The following is a 21,402-nucleotide window of genomic DNA, read 5'->3' as shown; positions in this document are numbered from 1 at the left end:
GTTTCTGTCTTAAAGTTCAGGAATGTGAAGTGTTTAGGTTTGTGACGCCTCATGGACTTTCTGTTCTGCCACCTGTATTTGTTTCAGCATGTATTCTTGCCTCTGTGTTCAGTGTGTCAGGAATGAATGAATGAATGAATGAATGAATGAATGAATGAATGACTCTATTTCGAACCAAAGTTTAAAACAATGTTGTGATAACAAAAAACAGTAACAGAAATGTTCGAAAAGGAGTAGGTAGAAGTAAAACTTATATTTTCCTACCTGTGTCAGGAGGCTCTGAAAGCCACATTCAGTGGATAAAACCCATTAAGCTGACCTGCGTCTGTGTGTGTGTGTGTGTGTGTGTGTGTGTGTGTGTGTGTGTGTGTTGGCTTATTTCCAAGCTACTAGGATTGCCTTGCTGCCAAACAATGTGGATGGCTGCAGCACATTTCACACTCAAGCTGTGTGTTTCACTGTGTGTGGGTGTGGGTGTGGGTGTGGGTGTGTGTGTGTGTGTGTGTTTGTTTTTGTGTGTGTCCTCCTGTGAGTAACCTTTGTGTTTTTTGCTGGCTCATGGTCTTGTTGTTGTCGAATCTTTATCCGTTTCATCCGGGGGATTCATCCTTTTTTTTAGGCATCTAAACTCACTTCATTCACTCTGTACAATTCTCACACACACGCACGCACACACACACACACACACACACACACACACACAGAATAATGTGTGGATTAGCCCTAATCTCCTCTGTGTATTAATAAACAGCAGATTTACCCGTTTTTGCAGCAGAAAACAGGAAAGTGTTTGTTCAGAATTAATGAGCGTGTTGAAAATTATTAAAGCTGTTTTAGCTTGGCTCATTATTAATAAAATCCTGGTATTTAATTTGATGTACAATTTAAACAGGTTAAACATAGTCAAAATGTCAGAATTCAAATCCAATATCCGTAAACACTCTGTAAGCCTGTCAGGCTTGTGAACTGAAGGAACACTGTTCAAGTCTGACACTAAGAGTTCATTCCTGACCTTGAATATAGTCGTTCGACAGAATAATATTAACTCAAAGTGCGTTTACTTCACCTGACCTATGTGTCAGACTTTGGTCTTCAGGGTCCACCTGTAGGTCTCTACAGGTTATAACATGAATCTGTGTTTACAGTGTGAAGAATGAACCTCTGCACATGATGGTTTGTGTATGAAAGGGAGACAGGGGTTGGTTGGCACACTTTTCCCTTCTCTGCTGTATTTCTCTGGCATAATTTATATTAAGATTGGTGTACTCTGTGCGATTTTGGGCTGTCCCAGATGGAAGATGACTAGTATTAATTTTACTGACGAAAATGGTGATAAAAAATTTTGATCAATGGCCTTGATCTCGATAATAAAAACTAAGATGAAATCTATGTTTCATTTTGTTGACAAGACTAGACGAGACGTGACAGAAATATTATTGGTGGAATATCGCTTGCAGTCATCTTCAAATGCTGCAGGAATGTCAGGCTGGTAAACTCCAGTAAATAGTCTGCACCAGGATATTTCGCTAGCCAGCAGAAACACTCAGAGCAGAGCAACGTCAGCCATTGGTGCGGTTTTTGAGCTGTAGCCTAATTCAGCAGTAAATAATCAGCTGTGTGTGTCTGACTGTGAATGCCGGAGCTGCTGAATGGATTTGTGGAGTTTCTCAGTTGCAGCGGTGGCTGTTAGCAGTTAGCTCCGCTCGTTAGCCGCTAAACAGCAGCGGAGCAAGCAGCCACCAGCCGCCAGACTTCACAGCTGATACCTGCAGGACTCCACTCAGTGCAGACTGGAGAAGGTTTCTGGGTTGATGGTGTTTGACAAACAGGTAGGAGGCTCAGTTATCTGTGAGTGCAGCTGTGCTGTAAGTAAACAGTCTGAACTCAGATCAGTTTTCTCTGACAGAGATGAAAGTTTACTTTGAATCACCAACTGAGAGATATATCCGCATACACATTTTGGTGTATTTCATATGAATAATATTATAAATATTAGGCTATGTAAGTATATTGTTCCAAAATGTCTTTTCTTTCTTTTTTCCAACTTTAATTTTATAGTTGGTTTGTGTGTCTGCCAACCAGCCTTGCTCACAGTTGACTCAACTTTGTGTTGAAATGGTGTTAGCCAGCTAACATCACTCATCAGACTTTCTAATCATATATCAAAATGTAGCTGATTCCCTCATTTGTTAATAAGAAGTATCACATTTCAAACATCTCTGTCTGACACAGTTTATAATACGTTTAGTTCACAGGACACTTTTTATGCCCCCACACTGGCGATTGCTGTCGCCGGAGGGATTATGTTTTCAGGTTGTCCGTCCATCCCATCCTTGTAACAACATCTCAGTAACACCCAAAGGAAATTTCTTCAACTTTGGCACAAAAGTCCATTTGGACTTAGTGATGAAGTGATTAGATTTTGATGGTCAGAGGTCACTGTGACCTTGTCTGTCATATTCTTATGAACCCCTTTGTGGAATGTGTTTAAATTTGACACAAACTTGACTGAAGAATAAACTGACCAGAATTTGAAAGTCAGAGGTCACTATGACCTCACAAAACATGTTTTTGGCCATAACTCAAGAATTCATTTGCTAATTATGACTGTGACCTTGCGTCCGTCCCACTCTTGTGAATGTCGTATCTCAAGAAGGCCTGAGGAATTTTCTTCAGATTTGGCACCATCGTCTACCTGGACCCAAAAATAAACTCAGTAGAATTTGTATGGAGCTTTTTTCCTATCTTTATTCAAGATAGGGGTATCAGTTTGAGAGCATTATTTATTGATTTCAAGTTGATTTTGTAATATCGTCAATCAAAACCCTGCCCTCGTATGCAAATAGCCTCTGCTTGCGCTTAGATCTACTCGTTTCTGCTCAAACTGTGTGCTCGCCCTCAGATACCATGTTGCTTGCATAGATTTCCTGCTCCAGCTTCAGCTCTTCTCCTCGCACTCAAACTGTTTCGGTGCGCTCGCAGAATATCTGCTCTCAGATGTCTGCCCTGCTCTTGGATTTTTTTGTGTAACAACCCTGTCAAAATCCCCCAACCAATAGAACGCCAGGTTTATTGTTGACCAATAAAATGATCCCTGCCTCCTTGCGGGCACGCTTGCTTTAGTTTTAGAGCGTCCCGTCCGGGCGGGTACTCTTTAACCGGGTTCATCCACTCCCACCCTCCAGGGCTTTATTAAATGTTCTTCCCTTGCTTACTTTAATACTTTACTTTAATTTACATATGTGCGCCCGTATTTTTTACTATAATAGCAGCATACAGTATAATAGTAGAATAGTAGTAAATGTCTTTACTAAATCCACTATTGCTCCTTCAAGTGAAGTGATTTTTGAGAGTTGGGGAGTGCAGACTAACAGACTAGATATAAAACTGAGTCACATCAACCTGTATGATGAGATTGTTAGTGAATGAATCTGCAGATACAACGAGCTGCTTGAGTCAGCTGACTGAGATATTTCCTTGTTCATTAACAGTTAGTTCTCACATCTTCCTCCTCACAGCAGGTCCAAATGATTTCCATTCAGCTGTATCATCCCTCTCTACATAGGAAGTGTCTGTGTGAGGTGAGAGACGCGAACGTGTGATACGTGCTGAAGGTCAGCAGTCAGATTTAAAGCTGCAGTATGTGGAGTGTGTTCTGAGCGCGTGCAGAGCGTGTTAACCCGCCAAGGGTTTAACACTGCTCCAGTAAATCTGCATGAGGCGACGGATCTGACAGTTTTCCTGCAGGAAGCTGCAGCAGATTTACACTTATTAACCCGAGGAGGCTGCAGAGTGGAACCCTGCTGGATCCTCATGCCTCTCATGTTCCGGATTAGACTCAGTCTGACGGATCCTGCAGAGGACTGTTTCTATGTACTGGGGTTTTATTTCCATTAAACAGGAAGTGTGACGGTATGGTAAACTTTTCTTGAGACATCTGCTGTATGAGCAGTAGGCTGAGAAGTAGTAATAGATAATGTGAGGAAAATATTCAATTACTATGCTTGTTTCATTAAATATAACAACCAGAAATCATGTTATAAGTATCATGTGATTACTTTTCATGTAGATTCATTTGACTGAGCAAAACCTACAATCTTTAGTTAGACTGTATTGAGTTTATTAATACCTAAATCAAATCACCAGAAAAAATTTTGGCAATGCATATTTCTGCAAACCATGAATACATTGCATGTGCATGTCATGTAATGCATGCATCGAAACGTTACGTTTTAACAGCACTGTGGTTATGGTTAGCAAAAGATTAGGAGGGGCACAATCCCCACTGGATAAACAGTGACAGGTTGCTACAAAATGCTGCTGGAAACACAGCGATGACCTGCTAAAAGACAGCGTTGTTGTTTGCTGGTCTTAAACAGTGGTCTGCAGTGGTCAGGGGGCGTAGCACCAAATACTGGGCCCTATGCATAAGCAGAGTCTGTGGGTCTTTTACATTAGGGATGGGCATCAATTTTTGATTATCGATGATTGATTGTTAAGGATTTTTTAATTTAATTTTAATTTTTTCGATGATCGAATAATGAATTTTAATCATTTGCCCATCCCTATTTCACATGCACCTTTTGCATTTTTTTGTGTTACAGTCAGTTTGCTTTCCCTTTGCTTTCTGTCTTTCTTTTTATTGCAAACAATACAAAACACTAAAAAAAAAAAGAAGAAAAAGAATGGTGAATACAAAAGTGAATACAGGCCAGTAAATGAAGTGTTGTCAGGGGATAAGGGGACAAGGTGATGTTGGCTGTGGTGTGTTTGCGTGTATGTCTGTGTTTCTATACAAGTTTGACAAGTGAAAGGATGGAAAAAAAGGGGAAAAAGTACATTAAAACTAATCCTGCCATTACCCTGTTACCACCAATACGAATAATTAAATAATATGTACTAACAATAATAATAAAGTCAAGGGGGAGTGTACCTGGAGCACCACCAGAAAACTCCAGAATGGGTCAGCAGGAAGAGTCCGGCAGGAAAACCAAATTATTGTTGCATCTTATGATTACTGATATCAAGTTTGGGCAAAACATTTAAATTGAAACAACTGCAGTTTCCATATTGTTTTGTCTACAGATAATTTAATTATAGTGCAGGGGCGGAGTAAATAATTTTGTGCCTTTAAGGGGTAAGAGGGGCCTCAGAGAGTTTCCGCTGTTTTTTTTTTTTTTTTTTTTTTTTTTTTAACTGATTTGGCTGATCACCTGCTGAGCATGTAGCAGGAAGGAGGAACATTGCATTTCCTTTTGTGAATTAAGTCGTGGATGTTGTGCTGTTGTGTAAGGAGAGGGTGATTAGACCCCGTTTGGATTTCTCCCCAGAGGAGTGTCTATATGAAAGATACAATTTCACATCAAACTCCATCATTTATCTAACAATCTGTTCCATTATCATCAGAGCAAATTTTATGCATTGCCCTTTGATTCTTCGGCAGTGGCAGTTTTCTTAATAACATCAGAGACACTGAACACATCACAAGTAACTCTGGCTCTGAAAAGACTTTTGCCCGTTTTTGTGGTTTTCCCTGTGCATAAATCAGAATGGATTATCATCTAAGCATTCCATGGGGCCTTGGTGGCTTAGTAGATGGAGCGGATTCCCCATGTGCAGGGGTAAGGTAAGGTAAGGTAACTTTATTAGTACCTGAGGGTAGATTTGGTTTGCAGTTAGGTTAGGTGAGTTGGCTGCTTTCACACAGATAACACTTAGGACAAAGATATAAGACAGTGACATGACAGTGACGACCCAGTGACAACAGTGCTTCAGACTAAGAGACAGGTATAAATATACAAAAATCATATTCATATAAAAAAAGAAACAGTAAAAACCATCATGGCAGATACAAAAGGAAAAAAGAATAAATAGAATAAAAAGGTTGTACAGTCAATAAATTAAAGTTTAGTCCATAAAAGATTACTCTGTTTTGTTTAACATTCTAATGGCCGCGGGCACAAAGCTGTCCCTATATCGTTTAGTTTTGCAGATAGGCACTTTGTATCTGTGACCTGATGGCAGGGGCTGAAATTCGCCGTATAGTGGGTGGGAGCCATCTTCTAGAATGGACCCAGCTAGCCTCTGTAACTGCTTGGTGTATAAGAATTTGGGGTTCAGCTGTGGCTCTCCTATCAGCCTACTAGCCCACCTCACAATTTGGTTCAGGGAGTTCTTATTTTTTAGGGATAGATTGCTGAACCAAGACACTAGGCTAAAGGATAGAATGGACTCAATAAAAGAGCGGTAGAATAGGATTAACAGTGTACTGTCAATATGAAAGGACAGTTTCCTCAAACAGTATAAACGCTGGTTCCCCAACTTGTACACAGCTTCACAATTTGCTTCAAAGTTTAGCTTATTGTCAGTAATGGTGCCAAGGTATTTGTACTTTTCTACCCACTCCACTGTCTGACCCTTTATGACGGTGAGTTCCTGAGCCCTGGAGAGTTTTACAAAGTCAATTTGCATGTCTTCTGTTTTTGAAATACTCATCTGTAAAAAGGACCTATCACACCATTCTATAAAATCCTGGGCAACCGGACCATGGCCTGTTTCATTTTCTTTTAGCAGGCTTACAATAACAGAATCATCTGCATACTTTAAAATAAATCTGTCTTCCCTGCTGCTGCGGCACATGTTTGTATAAAGGATGAACAGGAGAGGGGACAACACACAACCCTGAGGAGACCCAGTGGAGGAACATATCTGGTCAGACAGTACTCCATTGACTCGCACTCTTTGTGTCCTATTAGTAAATAAATCTAAAACCCAGCCAATAAGATTTTTACTCAAACCAAATTGCTCTAAAAGCCTTTCTGTTAAGATGTGGGGTTGGATTGTATTAAAAGCTGATGAGAAATCTACGAATAAAATCTGAGCATGTGTTCCTTTTCCTTCCAAATGTTAAACAGCATGTTTCGTCAAAGTGACTGTGGCGCCCTCAACACCTCTATGTGGCCTATAGGCAAACAGCAGTGGATCAATATCAGACTCTTTCAGTCTTCTTTAATATTTAAGACATCACTAGTTTTTCGTCACATTAGATGTCAGTGCAATAAGCCTAAAATCATTCAGTATTTTGGGGCAGTTTGTCTTGGGAACTGGAACAAACAGAGTAACTCCTCGTGTTTGTAAGGTCACTCCAGCGGTAACTTTCTGCAACAACTCAAATCTCACGAGACGTGAGATTTCAGAGCCAGACTTTCGCTCTCTGAGTGAGCGTTTTGACTTGCTACAACAAACATGTCCGAATATTTACCCGATTTTGACCAACTGGATCTGGAGGAGCCATTTGAATTTGATGACCGCCCGTATTTATTTTAACACATGGACGTACACGGATGCAGAGCTGATTGAAACTGAAGAGCAGACGAGGAGAGAAAGGAAGCACTGTTACTTCAGTAGCACATATACTGAAATTGCAGCAGGCAGAGGAACATGTCTGAATCCAGCTAAAGGTAAACACAGACGTTCATTTCTCCTTTCTGTTATGTTGTTGGATAATTATACTAACAATCCGAGCCTATCTGTGTGGAAAAAAAAAAGCACTTTTAGTGGACGTATTTTGATGTTGTTTGACGCTGTCTGAGTGCCCTATTATTTAATACAGTGTGCGCTCACGGGCTGCAGGCAGGTCAGCCTTACCTTCGTACTGGAGAAATGTCACATATTGAACATCCTATCACTCATTTAGACAAAAGTAGATTGGAAAATAGGGCTCAGGTTGAAAAAAAAAACATTAGTTTCCCTTTAATTACCATTTTTATGCTGATGACACACAATTATACATCCTCATCACACCAAATGCCCCTGATGCACTGGATGCTCACTGACATAAATGTGTGGATGGATAAAAACTTTTTTAAGCAAAATGAAGAAAAAACTAAGATTCTTTGAATTGGACAAAAAGGAGCAAGAGAAAACACTGCACTAAATGTTTGGTGGCCTTAGCAAACACATTAAAACTAATATTACTGGGGCGCCGGTGGCTTAGTGGTACAGCAGGCGCCTCATGTACAAGGCTGTTGCTGCAGCGGCCCAGGTTCGACTCCAGCCTGTGGCCCTTTGCTGCATGTCACTCCCTCTCTCTCTCCCCCTTTCATGCTTGTCTGTCCTATCTATTACAGGTTAAAAAGCCCCAAAAAATAATTAATAATAAATAATTAATCCTTATTTTAACAGGGTCATCAAAACATTTTTTTTCATCATCGGAACATTGTCAATGTCAAGGTCTTTTTAACCCAGAAAAAGGCTGAAATATTCACTCACGCTTTTATTACCAGCCTTTTAGACTACTGCAATTCCCTTTTCATTGGGCTACCCAAAAATCAATAACAAACTACAGTTAGTATCTATCATTTTATGTTTCAGCCAGATCACTTAGGGCCTCCACTTCTTTACTTTCAAATGTTCCTCATGTGTCCCATAAAAGTACTGGTGAGAGCACTTTCTTTTTTTACACCCCTAAACTGTGGAATTTGCTACCTCTGGATATTAGAATGGCGAGCTCTTTTGGTATTTTGAAATGTTAATTAAAGACCTATCTTTTTAATCTGGCTTTTAATGTGGAGTAACATTACAGTCTTGATTTTTAAGTTTTAACCACTGGTTTTTACCTTATTTTATCTCTCCTGTTCATTGTTATTTTTATTTTTATTTCATTTATTTATTTACAGTCTTTTTTATTCTATTTAGTAATAATCATCTTTTTTTGTTAGTTTGTTCTGTTTGGTTGGTTTGTGTCTATGTACTCGTCGTTGTCGTCGTCTTCTGCTTATCCGGGTCTGGGTCGTGGGGGCAGCAGCCTCAGGAAAGAAGCCCAGACAGTCTTCTCCCCAGCCACCTCCGTCAGCTCTTCCGAGGGAACCCCGAGGCGTTCCCAGGCCAGCCGGGCGATGTAATCCCTCCAGCATGTCCTGGGGCGGCCCCGAGGTCTCCTCCCGGTTGGACATGCCTGAAACACCTCCCAAGGGAGGCGTCCGGGAGGCATCCTTACCAGATGCCCGAACCACCTCAACTGGCTACTCTCAATGTGGAGGAGCAGCGGCTCTACTCCAAGTCCCTCCCGGATGTCCAAGCTCCTCACCCTGTCTCTAAGGCTGAGCCCAGCCGCCCTGCGGAGGAAACTCATTTGTACTTGCGATCTTGTTCTTTCGGTCTCTACCCAGAGCTCGTGACCATAGGTGAGGGTTGGAACGTAGATCGACCTGTAAATCGAGAGCTTCGCTTTCTGGCTAAGCTCCCTTTTCACTGACACAAGAAAAATTTCCGAAAGGACAATAAACAATATCTATCTATCTATCTATCTATCTATCTATCTAGCTGTCTAGCTATCTATCTAGCTATTATTAGCTGATGAAAACTTAGAGTGCTTTCAGACCTAGAGTTGTCTTGCTTTGGTCCGAATCAGGGACTCATTTTGTTACAAAGTTGCATAATTGCCTACAGTTGGTTCGTGTTCTCACGGCAGCATTTACAAGCGGACCAGATCAAATGCCTTGCGTGGTAAAGCTCCTCTTGAATGGTCAAAACTTCCATCCGGGAAAAATCCAGGAAGTAAACAAAACGTTGAAGAAAAGTACACTTGCAAGATAAATGCAACACTTTCTAACGTCACAATGGAGGGACAACTAAGCAGGTTGATTTTAGCGCTGGTCATTGTGTACTTTATTGCTTGCATTGTACATTTAAGGCAAACCATACAGTTTGAAAACAAGGCGCGGCCTCAACTAAAAAACAATGTTTTAATGCATTGGATGAGCCGAATGTGCATATTAAGCCAGTACAGGAGGAGGTGCAAATTAATAATCCTCCAGGACTGTAATATGCTCATGTTTAACCCAAACAATGCGTAATGTGACTGCAGTTAGTTTGGACTGAGATCAGAACATGTTATCACCACAAACCAACCACACCAGAGTTCGTTTGTAACCGGACCAGTACCACCTCTACAAGAGGGCCTTGGTCCAGTTGTTTTGGTGTGCACCAGAGTGCGATTGGTGTGTTCACACCTGCCCTGACCAAACCAAACAGGACAGGTGTGAAAGCACCCTCAAAAGAAACAGTGCACTGTGTCCCTTTTCTTTATAATTAGGCCCAAACTACATGCAACTTTTCAGGAAATTTCCAAAGGGATTGTTTGGGCACTGTGGTTCCAAAGTCACCCAGCTTGAACAGGAATCTGCAGCTGATTGCATCAGTTTCTCCAAAAGTCCTGCAGGTTTTAATGTCCACTACTGCATGATTTTCACAACTACAACCTTTTGTTCCATTGATCATAATAAGACATATATACAGTACATATCCAGTGTTCTCTAAAAACATGATTAATTTTAAGTCCTGTGTTGTAGCTTGCTGCCAGGTGACACCAAAACCCATGTTAAAAACTGTAAAAATAAGAGCTCCTGAGGGCTGTGAAGTTCTCTCTTCAGTCCTTCTTCTCTCTGCTTTAATCAGTTATTTTTACTTGTGGGAGACTGAGTTTTGTTTCTGCTGAATAAAATCATTAAAAATGTAAGGTACTCCTGTTTTATAATTAGTGTGGGACCGCCTCTGTCCACAGTTTGATTTTGTTTTGCGTCTAGCAGGATGTTTCTATGTAAAGCAAGAAGTCTCTATCAGAACGAATACACAGGTGGAGGAGTCGAACATCCTGTTTCCCCTGCTGCAATCAAATCACAATCAAATCTGATTCAACCAGCGAGTTTGCATGAAGCAGGAATATGACACACAGTCACACACTCCACGCGGCTGTATCTGCATCTCTTTTATTATTTTCTTCAGTTGTTCCCTTATTTCTCTGCTTCTTTAATTTTCTCCCTGGCTGCTCAGCTTCCTCAATCTCAGTCTTAAACCCCTCTCCTCCTCTCTGAAGCTGTTTTTACCTCATTTGCTCAAACCTGCCAGCTGCCGTTACCCATAACACCACTCTCATCCCCGCCACCCAAAGGCTCCCAGACTCACTTCTGTTTTATTTCCACTGATGGCTGCAGCAGAGTGCCGTGTCCCTCCGAGCTCTCTGCCGTGATATGACTGACGCCCCCACCATCCAACCGCCTCAGGAGGCCTGGAGAAGTGTAGAGAGCAGGAAGTTGAGTGACTTACCTGGACTACAGTTAGATAATAGCTTAATTTGTACACATAATATCCTGCTCTGATGGGCGGCTCCTTATTGCTTCATCGAGCCGTTTGCTGCCGAAGTCTCACTGAGGGAGAGTTCACTTTTAATAATTGGAGTCTGTGCTCATCTCTTCTCAGTTTTTCTTCATCGCTGTCTACATATCACCAGTCCCTCCCAGGACTGCTGTTTAAAGATAAATCATGTCAGAATGAGCTTTTACTCAAATTAAAATGTTCAAACTCAAGTTATATGTTTAATAAAGGAGGATTAATATATGATCCAAATAGTAGGGCTGCACAAAATGCAAACAAAAGTCATATTGTCAGTTTTTTTTATTGTAATATTGCGATATGCAAGTAGTAGGAACTGTAATTTTTGAATTTTCATTTTCTCTAAAAATATGATATAAAATACATAAAATTATAGTTATGTTATTTTTGCTGGGGTCTGTGCCAAACAAGCATCTTCCCTTAGATCTGGAGTACGATTGGTAGGCCGGGGCGTCTCTGTAGCACCACAATGCTTAATGCAGGATTCTCACAGTCATGAAATTCCTGGAAAAGTTAAGAAATTAGAAAAACTGTTGTCCAGGTCTGGAAATGGTTTGGAAATAACATAATGTAATGGTATTGCTTTATAAGACTACCCAATTTAAACTCATGGAAACTGGGTAAAATAATATGCGAACGTTTTGAAAATTCATTGGTAAAAAAGAAACCTTGTTCATGTTATGTTGTGACACATGTTTATCTTTATGAAGAAATTACAGCTGTTGCGATTTGGATATTACACTTGGCCATAATGCGATTTCAATAATATTTAAATTAATTTTGCAGCCCTACCCAATAGTTTGACCACAAACAAAATGGAAACATCAGGTGCTGGTTTTATCCTGAGCACTGTGACCTCCTGGCATCAGGGGTTTTAGTCTCAGATCACCAAAAATGTGTCTGTAAAAAACAGTCATGATACAAGTTCAGTCAGCTCCTGGGCCCAACAAGTTTCTGTACAGATCTCTGAAGAACCTGCAGCAATAAATAAACTGCTGTGACATGATTATAAAACACATTGCTGCTGACTTCAGACCAGATTTATCCGGTTTTTCCAATCAGAAAGTCACCAGGAAGCTCTGTGTGTGTGTGTGTGTGTGTGTGTGTGTGTGTGTGTGTGTGTGTGTGTGTGTGTGTGTTGATGGAGGCAAATAGATTTGGTCTCGTCTCGAGTTCCAGCATGAGAACATGAAGTGGTGTTCAGGCTGTTAATGAGCTGACCCCGTTCACTCTGCGTGTTCACATGTCAGAGCGGCGCTGCAGGGACTGCTGGGTAACGGCGTGCAGAAATGTGTCAGATGTGATTTTAAATGAATCAGAATGCTGCACATTCAGATCACACAGAGTAGCATTTCTCTTGCTTTATTTACTGGCTATGTATTTTGTCTCTGAGTCCCCAACTGTGAGAAAGTTCATCAGTGACAAATTGAAACAAAGTGAATCAGTGAGTTGGTGAATGAGTGCATCTGTGTCTGTGTTTGAGCTGAAGTGAAGATGGTGAGTGGAGAAGGCTGAACAATCAAAGTACCTATGACAAATTCATGACCACCATCTTTAATGTTTTCTTAAATTAACAGTCTTATCAAACATGAAAACAATTCTTAACCCATTAACCTTTACCTACACCAAACAATCCCAGGCCAATTTTCCACTGAAGCAGGCAGCTTGAACACTGACTGATTACTGGAAGTAGCTTTGGTACGACCACAGACTATAAAATAATAGACATAGCTACTGTGAGGTCACGCATCGGTTTGTGGACTACCAGTTTGAGCCCAGTGTTTGGCCAGCACAATTTTGGATTTTTGGAGCCAGAAGCGACCATATGTAGACGAGGTGACTGATGAGGGTTTCTGCAGCAGAGAAGGTGAGTGAGGGGCGGAGACGGGCGATGTTCTTGAGGTGGAAGATGGCAGTCCTGGTGATGTGATTGATGTGGTGGTCAAACCTTAGCTGGCTGTTGAAGATGATTCCTAGGTTGCGGGTGTGTGGTGAGTTCAGTTATCGAAAGTGAGACAGAGATTGTGGGTGGCTTTGGTGCGGGGATGTGGGGTCAATGATGATTATGTCCGATTTGTCACTATTCAGTTGGAGATAGTTTGTTTGCATCCATGATTTTATTTCAGTGAGACAGTTGGTGAGTGTGGAGTGGGTGGTGTTGGTGATGGCTTTGGTGGAGATGTACAATTGGATGTCGTCGGCGTAGCAGTAGAACTGGAGGCCGTGATGACTGATGATCTTGCCAAGGGGCAGCATGTAGAGTATGAAGAAGAGGGGACCAAGCACCAACCCCTGGGGGACAGTTTGGGACAGGGGAGCGGTGGGGAGGTGCAGTTGTTTATACTGATGAACTGGTGTCGGTTGGTGAGGTAGGAGTGAATCCAGGAGAGTGCTGTACCGGTGATGTGGAGAGAGAACAGGATGGAGTGATTGATGGTGTCGAAGGCTACTGTGAGAATGAGAATGATGAGAATGTTGAGGTGTCCGGAGTCTAAGGAGAGGAGGAGGTCATTGGTGACTTTCAGGAGGGCTGTTTCAGTGCTATGTTTTGAATGGAAACCGGATTGGAAAGATTCGAACAGGAGGTGAGGTGGGTTCTGAGTTGTGAGGCAACAGGATTTTTGACAGGAAGGGGAGATTAGAGATGGGGCGGAAGTTACTTGGATTGTCAGGGTTTAAACCGGGTTTTTTGAGGATTGGTGTGATGGCAGCCAGTTTGAGGGTTTGGAGGACGGAACCAGAGCTGAAGGAGGCATTAATAATACCAGTAATGAGTGGGGAGATGACAGGGAGGCAGTCCTTAATGAGTTTGGACGGTATGGGATCCACTAGGTTTTTATTCTGGTGATGATGGTTGTTGACTGTGCTGGGGATATTGGAGAGAAGTGGGATAGGGGCTGAATGGTGATGGGTGGTGAGGCAGGTAGGGAGATGGGAGGGATCCTGGAGGTATTGAGGTTACTGTAGATGGTGTTTATTTTTGTCTGGACGTATGTTAAGAAGGATTGGCACTTTTCAGTGGTGAATGATGAGGAGGTGATGTCATGTGGTTTGAGGAGGGAGTTTACGGTGAAGAACAGAGCCTTGGAGTTGTCGGAACCAGAGTGGATGGGGTGAGAGTAGTGGGTGGACTGGTCAGCATTGAGTGCATCTTTGTATTGTTGTAGACGGTCGGTGTAGGATAGGAGGTGAACTGATAAACCGGTTTTTTGCAGTCTTTCAAGTTGTCTTTCCCACGTGGAGGCCTCCGACAGACGTAACTGCTCGCGTAACATCTGCTACGTCGAGCTAGACCTGAGATGACTGTGGTTTCGTCTGGAGCTGTCCCGACGCCGGCAGCGCTGTGACAGGACGCGGAAGTGGGGAAAACTTAGAGGGGTAATCTCTAGGCTAACTGCTAACCCCATCAAACCAGCTGTTCCCAGCGGCCTTCTGGCCTTCTGAGGATATGGAGTTTTTGACTGTAAAATTTCGACCCTGTTTTGTTTCTTTTTGCTTGGGGTATGCGAAATGTCATTTCGTTTTTGTGCTGCATATAAAAATGACAAAGAAGTTCAGTTCAATTCATAACGTTATATATGACAACACAGCATCCAGTTGCTAATGGCTAACGTTAGACTACTGTAGCATAGCCTCTGAAACATTAACGTTATCTTCCTTGTGCGTTTCCACTTACAAGTAACGTTAATGCTACTATCTAACGTTAGCACTGTAACCTTATTCTAAAACTCATCAATCATCACTGACTCCAGTTGAGTTTCAAAACTCCGGGGTTGCATTTGACTGTCTTGGTTGTAACGTTACACTCGCTCTCCTCTTCTATGTATCTAACGTTAACATGCCAACGCCTACACCTATCATAGATGTAATGAGGAAGTAATGGAGGAGGGGAGAGTAGGCCTTTGGAGGGAGGTGGAGTTGCAGGAGGAGGGGGATGTGACTTTGGAGGGAGGTAGGAGTTGCAGGAGGAGGGGGATGTGACTTTGGAGGGAGGTAGGAGTTGTGGATGTTAAAATTTTTTCTTAGTGCTGTGTGAAATGCAAGAAAGGTAAGAGTTGCTTTAAGCAGGTGAGTTATGAAAAAAACAAAACAAACAAAAAACCCTGTACAATCGTCATGAATGATGAAATTAACTACAGAGACCAAAGCCGTTTTTTGTACCAGGCTGTAAACTTGGAAGTTAGTATATTGGACATTTTAACCTGGGGGTGTATGGGGCTTGACTCGCTCTTAGAGCCGGCCTCAAGCGGACATTCAGTTAGTCTTGAAGATTGCCGCTTGGGTATGACTTTGGAAGCTTTGTAGCTGCTCTGTGGTCAGCAGGAGGGATACTTTGATGGCAAACTTTGTGACTGAACATGGCCCCACATCTTTTCTTTTTAGCCATCCTAACAACGAACTTCATTTGTCTGTTGCTTGGTCCACAACTGAAGTCCCACTGGAATGTCTCAAGAACTTTTGTTCAGATATTGATGTTCTCCTCAGGACAAAGTGTGTTTGTTCTCAGCAGAGACCTCACTTCTCTCTGTTTTTTTCCTCCAGTCTCACTCCTCTCTCCTCTGTCTGTATGTTGAAGAATTAAAATTTTTTGCTCAAGTTGAGACATTTGAACTCTTGCAGATGTGTAAATTTGTGTAGGACTTCAAATGCAGTCGCACTGCCTCTTAAATCTGCACAGCTTTTTTTCTTTTCTTTCTTTTCTCTGAGTTGAAGGGATCCCAAAGAGGAAATTAGTGTTTCTTTGCTTACAAGTTGTTGGATGAATCACTACTGGTTATCAGTGTGCTGTCAGCTTTATGTATTTTATTTTTTTATTTGTGGCAGGCTGACAGAGGCACAGGAAATAACATGTTTCTCAGACTTGACTCTGTCTGGCTCTCCAGTTCAAACCGCTGCAAATTGTGATGTTCTGCAGGGAAACAAACTGTAAAGTGTTCATTTTCGAATTAAGCAGCTAATTAGAGCTGAGAGCCAGAAAACAAATGTCTGGTTTGTGGCAAAAAGAAAGTGTGAAAGATAATGCAAGTTATTTGAAAGGAGTGAAATATATTTGAAATGTAGAAATGAGAGGATTATGAAGAAAATCACACCCTGAGTTGTCTCAGTCCAACATGAACATCTGCAGTTTGAGCTACTGTGTTTTTGTCCCATAGTCCAATGATTTTATGTCCTCTTTCAAGCAATTCTCTCTCTCTCAGCAGTCTGAGCTCATCTGCTGCTCATTTACTTCCCTTTTACGATGTGATGTTCAAATTGCTACTCGTTCGTTTACCCAGAGAGGTAAATTAACCACATCGGCTCAGAGACTAAAACACTGAATGCTGGAGCTGCACAACTTTTTAACTTGAAGTTTTTCAAAGTGTCTGAACAGTTTGGCCTGAATTTTGAGAAATGCTGTTGTTTGATTCTTCTCTTGATGTGATGGATTTTCTGCTCTTCTGCATGTTCTTGACTTCAAAGTGCTTCTGAGGCACACAGATCATGCAGCAGGAATACATAAAATCCATCAACACAGTCATCTTCCAGCCATCAGAACATTTCATACTGAATCTTCTGAGGCAAAGTAACTTTTGGGTGGCAGGCAGTGAGGAAACACAGATACTGTAAGAAATACTCAGGATTGTTTTTGTAAAGAAATGGATAAAGTCACAACTTTATCTGGAGGACAGAACTTTAAGGGGGTGATTTGGTCGCATATATAAAGTGAGATGAGTTTTTTTATTGCAACAAATATTTTGAAAGATTTGGAGTTGCCACCAAGACATTAGGAGTCACATGACCCACTGAATTTGTTTGCTTGTTTGTTTTTGTGTTAAAAGTTGTATCGACTCTGTATTGTTGAGAGAAGTTTTTTTTTCCCCATTCACTTCAATACAGTCAGTGTTTTAGCTGATTGCTGCTTTGTTTTAAAGTCCAATATGCATTTATATTAAACATGTATGAGACATATTTCTTAAAACGCTTGTGTTACAAAAGTTTGACTACAAAAGACTTTTAAAATCAAAAAACTGTGATCTCACTTTTTTAGGGATGATAAACCTCCGTGGGGTCTATATTAGTATTATTAATCTTACAGCACAGCATGATATAAAAATATAACTTTACACTGTTAGCATGACAGGTGTAGGCATGTTATACTGTACAAAACAAACAAACAAAACAGATGGACCAGCACATACACGGTATATATATATATATATATTAAAAAAAAAACGCAAAACCGGCAGTCAGTCTTCCTCCAGAAATCCGTCCAAGGAAAAGAGGTAGGCGAGGAGATATAAGCACCAGGCTGAGGAAGCGTCCCTTCAGACCCCCTCTTCCCTCCATCTTACTGGCAAATGTACGCTCCCTCCGGAATAAAATGGATCTATTGCATGCCAAATGCTGGGTGGAGCGGGCCTTCAGAGATGCATGCATCATCGCCCTGACAGAAACCTGGCTCGACGGGGATGTCCTGGACACGGAGGTCAGACTTGACAACTTTCCCATCCTGCGGGCTGACAGGACCAGCCGGTCCGGCAAGGACAGAGGCGGAGGCGTCTGCATCTTTGTTGATAAACGGTGGTGCACAAACAACAAAGTGCACCGCACAGTCTCTACACCTGACGTGGAGATGCTGACGCTGTCACTGCGGCCCTTCCACCTCCCGAGGGAATTCCCCACTGTTGTAATCAGCTGTGTTTACATCCCACCAAGTGCTAAGACAGCAGCGGAGTTGGTAGCCGAGGGTGCTAGCAACATGATGGCTAAATATCCCAATGCCCCGGTGTTCATTATGGGTGACTTTAACAGCTGTAGACTTGACTGTGTCATGCCATCTTTCCACCAGTACGTGGACATTCCCACGAGGAAGCACAACACTCTGGACTTATGCTAGACTTATGGGAACATTTCTGATGCGTTTATCGCCCACGCACACCCTCCACTTGGCTACTCCGATCACAATGTTGTTTTCCTGCTGCCACACTACAAACCAGAACTGAAACGCAAGAAGCCACACATCCACCGATCTGGATCACAGGGTGTCACTGATCACAGACTACATTAATTTCTGTATCTCATGCACCATCCCCATCAGAACTGTGAGGAGATATCCTAATTCCAAACCCTGGATCACTTACCACATTAAAAACAGCCTGAGGGAAAAGCACAAAGCTTTTCAACGCAAGGACTGGACTGCTGTCAACTCACTCAACAGACAAATAAAGAATGACATCATCAAGGCCAAACACAAATACAAGGACAGACTAGAGTAGGAATTCAGCACCATGAACACTAAACAAGCTTTCCATAACGTAAAGATTCTCACCGGTCAATTACCCAGTCAGACTCACTCCACAATCACAGATCCCATCACCTTTGCTGCCACCCTGAACTCCTTCTACACACGGTTTGACACCCAAGACCACTCTGCCACATGTCAGGAGTTGCTCACTGCCCTCCCCCCGGATGTACCTGCACACCCTCCATTCACCACAGTTGATGTGCAGCAGCAGCTGAGCAGGTACAAAGCTGGAAAGGCACCCAGGCCTGATAACATCTCCTTAAATGAGTCCGGCAGGCCCTTCAGGATCATTGCAGTTAACAAGCCATCACTTAAAGTTTCTCCTACATTCCTCAGTGGTGTGATAGCAGTCTCTGCATGAATAACATAGTCTGTGACACTCTCATTAACAGCTTTCTGAAGGGACGTCAGGTCCGTGTATAAACTGTAGAGCTTAGATTGGGCCCAAAAAATCCCGCCCGAGCCCGGGCACGTTCTGTCCGAGCCCGAGCCTGGTTTAAACCCGAATTTTTTTTTTTAAGGATACGAACGTGGACATTGAAGGCTGACTCTCGTCTTTCTTTCCATGGCCTTTGTCATGTGCCTCTTAAATGTCGAGGTCCCCGTCTTTTTGTTGTCATATACCAGCATCGTGCTGCACTTGGTACACTCGACAAAGCCGACACACACGTTGTCACCATCAACAATTCACATGTGCACGGCCAGTGGCGCCGTCAAGGGATGGCCGCGCGACAGAGCCTTAGAGCTCTTTTTCAAAAAATCAAGAAAAATGAAGTGCTCTCAGCCAGGCTGCAAACTGTGCTATTAGATTAGGCTATAGTTATGCGACAGATGTGTAGTGAACCCTCAAGCCCTCCCCCACAGTTTAAAAAAATCCTTGAGGAATCCCTGATGGAGTAGTTTGTTTTCTAAAATGACTGAATTGTCTGTCATCAGGTTTAACCTGTAATTTAGTACAATAGTTTCAGTAAACCGTGCCAAAATGAGAAGAATTTGGATGCAAAAGATAAAGAAATAATCTCTCAAGGGCTTCCTTAGATTACTAATTTGAGTGGTTTTGACAAAACAACATTCTGAAGAAAAGATGCTGCATTTGTCCGTATCAGGAGACAGGTCCTCACAATGTAGTGTAGAAACAGGCTTGTAAATCCCCACAAAACAGGTACATAAACTTTAGTGTGTCCCCACAATGTAACACTAGGTAAACCATCTGAACATACATAATCAACCCTAAATGAAAAAAAAGGTATTCAGTCTTATCTGTATGAAATGGGAGATTAGTCCCTACAATTTTGTGTTGAGACAGGTTTGTGCGTCCCCCACCGTGTAGGTGAATAAACTTGTGTTTGTCCTCACAGTGTAACACCAGGTATATACACCTGTCCAGAACCTTAAGCACCTAACTACAACTGCATATCTACACAGAATTGTTGTCCTGCAGCAGCTGACAGAAAAGTAATGACAGATTTAGCTCAGAAACTGAAGCAAAAACTGTCCCCACGGTTTAGGTGTGTAAACCTCAGCAGGGTCCAAAACTAACACTCGCCACTCGCCAATTACAGGTAGATTTTGTCTCTGGCTGGTAAATTTTTAAGACCACTCGCCACTCTGGCAAGTTATTTTTTTACCAGTGAAAAAATGCATTTTTTGTTACTGGAGAACGATGCTGGTATCAGCTGGTTTCCTGGCAGAGTAATGTGTATTTCAGGCAGAGACCATCTTTGGTCATGTAAGTGTGTCAGTCATGACGTTACCACAGCGCGCCGAGGTGTATAGCTGTTGTTAGGCTCGTTGGCGAGGCGCAGCTGTGAGGCTAGCGGAGTGTTAGCCGCAGCATGACTGGAGGGAGGCACAGCCAGTTAACCACCGCTAGCTTCCCAGCTAGCCCCGGCTCTCCATTTGGATCCAACCAGAGCACCGAGCCCCAGTTTGTTATTCAGGTTAAAGTGGGAAGAAGCAGCGGGTTTGTCGGGCAGCTGAGTGAAGCTGAGTGAAGTGGAGCCTGCGGAGGAAACACCGGGACCGTCTGGATGTAATAATCCGTGGAGGTGCTGTGGTGCTCGGCTGCACAGATAGGAAACCCCTTGGCTGACAGGATGTACCACTCTCTCACTCCACTGCTTTGTTAATAGGCAGTTTCCCAACAGTTTCCAGCAGCCTTCAGTCTGTACAGGAAGTCACAGACACACTAACATCCTGTCTGGAATGATGTCAGTTCATTAAAAAAGTGATCAGACCCATATATCAGTTTGTTTTCAGTCTCCAGTTGTTTTAATTATGAGAGATTAATTTATTGTAGTATGTAGTGTACTGTAGTTTATGTTAATGGTTTATCCTCTATGAATTCTCCCGTAAATCAGCATCATATCAGTTTGACCTGTCCCCTCAACTACACAGGCTAAATAAACTATGTTTGACTATAAGGTTCATATTTTCAGAGGAAAAAAATGCAAGACAACAGCTTACATTAAGGCTCAGTCAGATACAGTCAGAGCTTCACATCTGCACAGATGTTAGTTTAAGAATCCTCACATCCCACTGACCACAAGTCTCTGTGTTGCTAAATACTTAAATAATTAAAAAAGTCCAATATTAATATACAGTAGACTCTGTGTAGTTTATGATGAATGTATTTAGTCTCTGACAACTAAACTTCACCATCAGTCACACAACATGTTTTCTGTTCACAGAATAAACCTTCAAATCAGACAAATACAATCTTAATCTCTAAAATTCAACAAAAATGAAAAGTTTATCTAAAACGCCATCTTGTTGAGTCGACATCTAAACCAATCAGCTGTTAGATCAGGTGAGAGCCAGGCGGTGCAGTCGGTGGAGAGCAGCTGCAGCGCCTGGCTCTAAAAACTGCGGCCGCCTTGCTCTCGCGGTTTTATCACCGTCCACTTTTGTAACATGTCAGAGCAAGTCGGGATGAAGTCGGACAC

At 42.2% G+C, this 21,402-nt stretch overlaps 1 protein-coding gene across 2 annotated transcripts in view; it reads left to right on the top strand.

Annotated features, from left to right (window-relative positions):
- Positions 1–21,402, top strand: part of LOC125904249 (semaphorin-6D-like) — a 514,236-nt gene that overhangs the window by 52,779 nt on the left and 440,055 nt on the right. The window lies entirely within an intron of this gene.

This window comes from Epinephelus fuscoguttatus, linkage group LG17 (assembly GCF_011397635.1).
Source record: "Epinephelus fuscoguttatus linkage group LG17, E.fuscoguttatus.final_Chr_v1".
Classification (NCBI taxonomy): Eukaryota; Metazoa; Chordata; class Actinopteri; order Perciformes; family Serranidae; genus Epinephelus; species Epinephelus fuscoguttatus.
This window is presented reverse-complemented; position numbering and strand designations above follow the sequence as displayed.